At 44.0% G+C, this 9100-nt stretch overlaps 1 protein-coding gene across 1 annotated transcript in view; it reads left to right on the top strand.

Moving 5' to 3' along the window:
- The first annotated feature begins 1884 nt into the window (after positions 1-1884).
- LOC311138617 (rho guanine nucleotide exchange factor 10-like protein) overlaps positions 1885-9100 on the top strand; it is a 127814-nt gene continuing 120598 nt past the window's right edge. The window contains exon 1 of the mRNA XM_084173377.1: positions 1885-2238. The gene's annotated coding sequence lies outside the window, so the exon portion shown is untranslated. The remainder of the gene's footprint in view (positions 2239-9100) is intronic.

Genomic DNA, 9100 nt, shown 5'->3' with positions numbered 1-9100 from the left:
GATGGCCACTCCAATACCTTGACTTTGTTGTCCTTAAGCCATTTTGCCACAACTTTGGAAGTATGCTTGGGGTCATTGTCCATTTGTAAGACCCATTTGCGACCAAGCTTTAACTTCCTGACTGATGTCTTGAGATGTTGCTTCATTATATCCACATAATTTTCCTTCCTCATGATGCCATCTGTTTTGTGAAGTGCACCAGCCCCTCCTGCAGCAAAGCACCCCCACAGCATGATACTGCCACCCCGTGCTTCACGGTTGGGATGGTGTTCTTCGGCTTGCAAGCTTCCCCCTTTTTCCTCCAGACATAACGAAGGTCATTATGGCCAAACAGTTCTATTTTTGTTTCATCAGACCAGAGGACATTTCTCCAAAAAGTACAATCTTTGTGCCCATGTGCAGTTGCAAACCATAGTCTGGCTTTTTTATGGCGGTTTTGGAGCAGTGGCTTCTTCCTTGCTGAGCGGCCTTTCAGGTTATGTCAATATAGGATTTGTTTTACTCTGGATATAGATACTTTTGTACCTGTTTCCTCCAGCATCTTCACAAGGTCCTTTGCTGTTGTTCTGGGATTGATTTGCACTTTTCGCACCAAAGTACATTCATCTCTAGGAGACAGAACGCGTCTCCTTCCTGAGCGGTATGACGGCTGCGTGGTCCCATGGTGTTTATACTTGGGTACTATTGTTTGTACAGATAATTCAAGCAATTGGAAATTGCTCCCAAGGATGAACCAGACTTGTGGGGGTTCAATTTTTTTTCTGAGGTCTTGGCTGATTTCTTTAGATTTTCCAATGATGTCAAGCAAAGAGGCACTGAGTTTGAAGGTAGGCCTTGAAATACATCCACAGGTACACCTCCAATTGACTCAAATGATGTCAATTAGCCTATCAGAAGCTTCTAAAACCTTTACATCATTTTCTGGAATTTTCCAAGCTGTTTAAAGGCACAGTCAACTTAGTGTATGTAAACTTCTGACCCACTGGAATTGTGATACAGTGAATTATAAGTGAAATAATCTGTAAACAATTGTTGGAAAAATTACTTGTGTCATGCACAAAGTAGATGTCCTAACCGACTTGCCAAAACTATAGTTTGTTAACAAGAAATGTGTGGAGTGGTTGAAAAACAAGTTTTAATGACTCCAACCTAAGTGTATGTAAACTTCCGACTTCAACTGTACATATTACCTCAATTACCTCGACTAACTGTTGCCCCCGCACATTGACTCTACCGGTACCCCTTGTATATAGCCTCCCTACTGTTATTTTATTTTATTGCTGCTCTTTAATTATTTGCTATTTTAATTTTTTACTCAACACCAGTAACTTTTCTTGTTGGTTAAGGGCTTGTAAGTAAGCATTTCACTGTAAGGTCTACACCTGTTGTATTCAGCGCATGTGACAAATCAAATTTGATTTGAATTGACCAAAATGTTTGTAGCTAAAAAGGAAGATGTGTTTACTGACTAATTGTTACACAGTACTTATAAAACACGTATTACACTAATATTGTCATGTACTTATCTTTCTCTTTCTTCTCTACTGATGTGCATCTTAGTTCAGTTGACATTAGTATTTTTTCATTTTCACATTTTAATATTCCTCAAGTCCTTGGCTTGGTGATGTAATCACTAACATTGTTCCAAACTATTCCCCCTTTCACCCCGAGTTTCCCATCCTAATTCCTCTTGACCCACCCTCTACATCTGCATATTTGCTCTGATTGGGGCATGTGCCATACTTTAGCATTTCTATTGGCCAATGCCAAGACTTTTACTCTGTCATTGGCCAATCATGGCTGAGAGAGCCCTTTGGCCTGCTTTGTGTCTGTTAAGCAGCAGGGGGCAGGAGATTGGAGGAGGGAGGGACTAAACAAGAGGGGAGATAAAGGGAGGGAAGAGGGACAGAAAGACAGGGCAAGAAATTGTGAGAAAGAGAGAGTGGAGGGAGAGAGAGGGAGGGACTGAACCATAGAATCTAGAGAGAGGAGGGAGTAGGGGGGAGCCTCATTCAGAGCAGCTAGTTTGAGGAGCGGAGCTGACTTGATGTGGGAAAGTAAACAGTATTTCCAGTCTATTCTGCCGGAGCCCTAGGAGCTCTTAAAGAAGACATACAGGGGAATGAGTGAGGAACCAGTCAGTATATAAGTAGAATGTTCATGGGAGGTAACCAGGATTAAAGAGTCCACAGGGAGTAACTGAAGCTTGTTGGAGGAAATACTACTGAGGACAAGAAGGTGAGAAGTGTATTTTTAATGTCTTCTACAATACACACACTCTCCCTCTTTTCTGTTTTACTTCTCTGCATGGTCACCAAGACAGGAGCTTTGTCGAAGTGGCCTTGGATGGAGTGGGGGTGGGTGAGTGGTTGTGTTGTTTTGTGCTCTCAGTTCCTGGGTCCGACAGCTTGCAGCTTGGGGCAGCTGAGTTACGGAGGAGGAAAGGAGAGCAGAGGCAATACCCAAAGCCGGGTGGCCTCTTTGTTGAATACACACTTTCACAGACGATTACACCAGGACTAACCTTCAGAGAGGGCTGTGTCAGGGGCTTGACTACCCATCTTATCAAGGGTAAGACCATGAGGCACTCTGGTCCAGAGACATACACCATCTATAGGGAGGATCTATACCAGACAGACAGAACTGGGCCAGAGATACTCCACTGCACTATATACACATTACTGTACCACCTCCATAGCCCCAGGCTGAAACAGGAGTCCTCTATCCAGCCCTAGTGTAGGGGCTGCTTCCTGGAGTACAATAGCCCCTCCCTGAATGAATTTCACGCTGCCTCATCCCCACAGAGGAGAAAGGAATGGGGAGAGGGGGACCTCTGATCTGCATTTTGGAAAGATGTAGTGTCTCCCTCGCTAGCCGGATGTCCCAGCATTCCCTGAGTCAGACTGTTAAACTTTTGTTTGACAATCAAGTCCCATTAATTAATAGTCCATGCATGTCTGGCCTGGAGCTTAAACCACAAAGATTCTCCTATGAATGGGACCCCACTCGCCTTTTCCTCTCACGCCACAGCCAATACACAGCTGAGGCCTTCCCACTCCCGGAAGCCCTAGGGGAATGAGTACAGACAATTATGGATGAAGACTGTCATGAAAATAAAAGAACCATCATAACCATTTAAAAAATAATTGGAACGAACGGCTGACTGAAGACTGGGTGGTCGGCCATTCGTGCGGTTGAGCCCGTTTCTGCGGTAACATGAAACTTTGTTGCTTCTTGCTGAAACAAGCAAGGTGTTGTAGCAAATAAGTATTCTAGGCAACACCCCCCTCCCTGCAGCAGCAGCACACATATAAATATAATATATTTATATGGCAGCATATGCAGTCAGGAGCAGAGGATAAAAAAAAAACAAGCGGTTATAACAGTGACTGCGGTCATTTGGCTGACCAATAACAGTCATCCAAAATTCCATGACCATCTCTCTGTTTGCACCGTGTCACATCCTTCATGCTTGCTGTAACTGTGCTTGCTGTAAGTTGCATTCGTACATTTATAACAAAGTGACATCCCTACGACTGCATCAAAGGGACAGCCCAACCTCCCTCTATTCTGTATACTGTTACTGAACAACAACCCTGGCTGGCCGAGACTGAACAATAGGGAAATATCAACAATGAACATGCACACAAAGCTCCAAACCGAGCTTTCATTGGCCAAAGAAAAGATCAGTCAGATAAGCCAATGACAGAGATCACAATGGAGAGTGTGGGAACAGGTCAGTGAACCTGCTGTCACACAGTGACGTGTTGGTCATTCTGACACCCAACCATAACCCTAGATGGGAGTGTTTGATTATTAAGGACTTACCATACACCTAGATCGGAATGTTTGATCTTGGTTAAACTCCACATGCCTTTAAAATCAAATAAAATTGTATTTGTCACGTACACAGTTTACAGCAGGTATAAAAGGTGCAGTGAAATGCTTACGTGCTAGCTCCCTCAACATTGTAGTACAGTATCAATACCAATAAAAATTCAAATTCAAATAAAAAAATAAGTAATTCGAAGAAGGTAGTGTGCATAGTAATAAAACGGATATGTACACAACAGGATGTACAATATACATGTATGAATGTGCTATGTCAAGTATGACTGTGTTACAAATATAAACTGGATTTATATTACAATTACATTGTTGTTACTGAAGTGACTTACCTGCAGTATTTGGACTTAGGTATGTATAGTCAGTACAGTCAGTGGTCAGAGCCCAGATAGAGAGGCAGTGGAGATACAGTAATACTCACTGTGACCTTGAGTAGTGTGACTACCATCACACACAGTGGGCACAGCAACAGCTTCTGTAGTGGAGGGCAACTGAAGGCCAATGGGGCTCTCGTATGAATGATGTATACCTGAATGTCTGAACAGTGCAGATCATGGCAGTGCATCATGAATGTTTCACTATGCTGACCATACAGTCTATGATTCTGACACACATTTGTTCTCAATGTTCAGTAATCAGTACACTATAACACAGCATTCTGTATTGTATAACACAGCATTCTGTATTGTAGCTTATTGTAGTTTACAATGGAGCTTACATCTGGAGAAAAACAAACTGGGTTCTGGTGTATTTTTTAACATTTAAGTCATTTTAGCAGACGCTCTTATCCAGAGCGACTTACAGTTAGTGAGTGCATACATTATTTTTCATACTGGCCCCCCGTGGGAATCGAACCCACAACCCTGGCGTTGCAAACGCCATGCTCTACCAACTGAGCTACATCCCTGCCGGCCATTCCCTCCCCTACCCTTGGCCGATTTTGCGCCGCCCCATGGGTCTCCCGGTCGCGGCCGGCTACGACAGAGCCTGGATGTGTATGATTAATTCTACTCTAAATCTGACAGTCAGATAATCTAAGTCCCTATGCTAAATGTTTGGCAGGAGTTGTTTGGGGAATCAAGGAGGAGGAATACAATCCATTAGTATGGGTTACAAACACTCCCACTCATGGAGCTCTGGTTTTGACAGCTAAAGGATGACACAGTCAATCTGGTCAGAAGCAGTTTTCTTGTGTCTAAATGGGTTGTCTCACACCCCTATCTCTTGACAAGATGATTTCCTTTCGGATCTTGATATTCAGAGAAAGGAGGAAGAGCTGCTTTGGACTGATATGTTCCATTCCATCTCCTGTCTAGTAGAGAGTGGAAGTTTGGAAACCAGTCAAACCACCCTCCATAAAACCAAGGAAGACCCTAGATAAAAGAAGGCTGTTTTAGCTGCCTTCTGTAAGATTTCCATTGCTGTTTACTCAGTCTATACTCGCCACCAGCTGCAGCTCTGTTCTATTGTCCATTGATGCACCCTGACTCCCTCTCCCTGTCTGACCAATGACTGGCCCGGCCTGGGCATTATGCGTGCAGCCAGCACTGGACTCAAGTCTTTGTGGGTGAAATTGCACATTCAGTTCAGCAGATCTCTCCCAACTCATGTTCGAATTCAAACACATCTCTATGAATCCAGCTTGCAGTTGCACACTCTATACTCCCCAAAATTTCATCATTTGGCAATATGTGCCTTCCTCCTGTCTGTAATTTCACCATCTGCTTTTGCATCCAACAGTGGACAGGGAGTGTTCTGGAAGTCAAGCTCCAACCATACCCCAAAGACCTCCTTGTCGCCTCTACACCTTCTCCAAACATTACCACACCACGGCTGTGCTGAACACTTTATTTGCGTTAGGGTGTGTTTGGGTGTGTTTGTTTCATTTTAATTCTGCAAGGTACTGTGCCCAATTTCCTCAAGAATGCCTTTAGGACAGAACCAGTTCAAGCTTTGTTTCCTCTTGTCCTAGTCTCTTTTGACAGGCAGTCTAAAGGATTTTTCACACCAAGTTTGGTTTTTAAATGTATGTTGTACTAAAGTATTTCAACATGAGGAGGGGGTTTCCTGAGTTTGAAGAGGCTAGTCAGGCAACAAACAATTTTCTGCTGGAAATGTCAAGTGCATTTTTTATGCAAAAAGTGACATCAAATTGTATTGGCCACATGCGCCGAATACAACAGGTGCAGACATTACAGTGAAATGCTTACTTACAGCCCTTAACCAACAGTGCATTTATTTTTAATAAAAAAGTAAAATAAAACAACAACAAAAAAGTGTTGAGAAAAAAAGAGCAGAAGTCAAATAAAATAACAGTAGGGAGGCTATATATACAGTGGGGTACCGGTGCAGAGTCAATGTGCGGGGGCACCGGCTAGTTGAGGTAGTTGAAGTAATATGTACATGTGGGTAGATTTAAAGTGACTATGCATAAATAATTAACAGAGTAGCAGCAGCGTAAAAAGATGGGGTGGGGGGGGCAGTGCAAATAGTCAGGGTAGCCATGATTAGCTGTTCAGGAGTCTTATGGCTTGGGGGTAGAAGCTGTTGAGAAGTATTTTGGACCTAGACTTGACACTCCGGTACCGCTTGCCGTGCGGTAGCAGAGAGAACAGTCTATGACTAGGGTGGCTGGAGTCTTTGACAATTTTGAGGGCCTTCCTCTGACACCGCCTGGTATAGAGGTCCTGGATGGCAGGAAGCTTGGCCCCAGTGATGTACTGGGCCGTACGCACTACCCTCTGTAGTGCCTTGCGGTCGGAGGCCAAGCAGTTGCCATACCAGGCGGTGATGCAACCAGTCAGGATGCTCTCGATGGTGCAGCTGTAGAATTTTCTGAGGATCTGAGGACCCATGCCAAATCTTTTCAGTCTCCTGAGGGAGAATAGGCTTTTTCGTGCCCTCTTCACGACTGTCTTGGTGTGTTTGGACCATGATAGTTTGTTGGTGATGTGGACACAAAGGAACTTGAAGCTCTCAACCTGTCGTGCCCTCATAGCATTCTCACGTAGGTGTTCCTCTTGTCCAGGTGGGAAAGGGCAGTGTGGAGTGCAATAGAGATTGCATCATCTGTGGATCTGTTGGGGCGGTATGCAAATTGGAGTGGGTCTAGGGTTTCTGGGATAATGGTGTTGATGTGAGCCATGACCAGCCTTTCAAAGCACTTCATGGCTACAGACGTCAGTGCTACGGGTCGGTAGTCATTTAGGCAGGTTATCTTAGAGTCCTTGGGCACAGCGACTATGGTGGTCTGCTTGAAACATGTTGGTATTACAGACTCAGTCAGGGACATATTGAAAATGTCAGTGAAGACACTTGCCAGTTGGTCAGCACATGCTCGGAGTACACATCCTGGTAATCCGTTTGGCCCTGCGGCCTTGTGAATGTTGACCTGCTTAAAAGTCTTACTCACATCGGCTACGGAGAGCGTGATCACATAGTCATCCGGAACAGCTGGTGCTCTCATGCATGCTTCAGTGTTGCTTGCCTCGAAGCGAGCATAGAAGTGGTTTAGCTCGACATGAGCTCATTCATTTTCATTGTGCAATTGTATTGTGTCCTAGTAGCTGTAAGATGTGCCATTGCTAGAGTATTTAATCAATATTGCTCAATGTCAAAGATTTTAGGGGACGCTCTGCTCGAAAGATCAGATCAATTACACCAACAGAACTTATTATGAAACATTATTTTGCCAGTCCTGCCTTTCCTCCTCTGGAAAAACCCTGGTTTTATACATGGCGGTAGACTACTAAAGTATTTCACTCTGAGGGAGGAGCAGTTCTCATTGATTTTATCCCACAGATCCTCCATTATACTGAGCAGAGCCTGGCTCTGACATATCACATACAGCACAACATGGCCGTGACCCTCTGACCTGTGATCTAACTCCCAGACAGCCCAGCAGTTCAGTGACCAATGCAGAAACAATGCTTTCTGAGGGTGAGCAGAGGTTTTCCCCTACAAAAGGCTCATTATTTATTAGAGCAGTAAGTGGGCCGGCTGGAGAAACTGGGTTTGTGGTACAGTGAAGAGGATAGAGCCCATGGTGGGCTGGGTCCACACATGACTAGAATTGCACCGACCGAGTGAGGATATGGTCTTAGTATTACCCCTGAAGAAAAGTGACTGCAATTCTCAAACCTGGCCTACTTTGCCACTCATGTTTAATACGTCTCAAATTAAGACTAGAAAAGTATCCCTGTGTAGTTTCAAGCCATCACCATGCCAACAACATTATAGCACCTCACTCCCTAAAACTGACATAATTTCCTCATAGAACTGTCAGGAGACTGCTTGTGTTGATGAGGCTTGTAAAATCGTAATTGACATTGTTGAGTCAGACTTTGTATTCAGGGGAGGATTTGGGATGAAAACGAATTGTGCAATGATCTCCAAATGGGCCAGCTCCAAACTCTTTTCCCGCATAGCCGCCCATGGTTGGGTCCACCCCACTGTACCCTATGCTGTCATTCCCCAAGGGGGCGTGCAAACAGGCCTATCAGGGTCAGGAATGTTCCTGCAGAGGAAACTAATCAAAATGTAAAGCAGATGCTGTGCTATGAGACTTCACCAGAACTCCAGGACTCAAGAGTGGTGCTCTGCTACGGATACAGAGCCGCCCTCTGCATGTAGGGAAACCCCCCCAGCTATGAGGTTGAGGTATTTAGGCCAGACACGTTGTATGTAGTGAGAGGAATACCCTATTAAAATGACAAAAAAAAAACTAATGGGCGCATCACTCTCAGGGTATAGATATCTCTATTAATCTTCAGGTAAGCCCTCTCAGACTGTTTAATTATGCTAACAGCCTTTCTCAGCCATTTGTCCATTTGTCCTTCCTTTGTGGTTCTGGAGGCAGCCATAATTCTGCCATGCTTAAAGGATTGGAATTTTTCAGTCCTGAGAAAGCAAACTAGTCAAAACAACCTGTTACTAGTGACCCACATTCAGTAATGTAGGTAATACAGCATAGTGTTCACAACAACTCAACTCTGACCAGACTTAACTATTGTGGTTTTTCTTTTGATCAGATGATCCAGTGAAAGGACTTAGTGACCTAGTTTTGCCTGTGAATCCAGGAATAGACTGTTTCCCTGCAAAATCTCTTACAGTCGTCTAAATGTTATTTTGTATTTCAATACATTTCTATGTAAATAGTATGAGCCTAATGTTTCCAACCTGGCGTAACATAGTAAATGTAAATCCGGGACACTCTAATTAGTATGATAAATTAAGTTTGATATGGTATGTATTC

The sequence above is a fragment of the Coregonus lavaretus genome (genome assembly GCF_964263955.1).
Source record: "Coregonus lavaretus genome assembly, chromosome: 12".
In the NCBI taxonomy this organism is placed as follows: domain Eukaryota; kingdom Metazoa; phylum Chordata; class Actinopteri; order Salmoniformes; family Salmonidae; genus Coregonus; species Coregonus lavaretus.
Note: the sequence above shows the minus strand (reverse complement) of the source record. Positions and strands in the feature narration are given on the sequence as shown.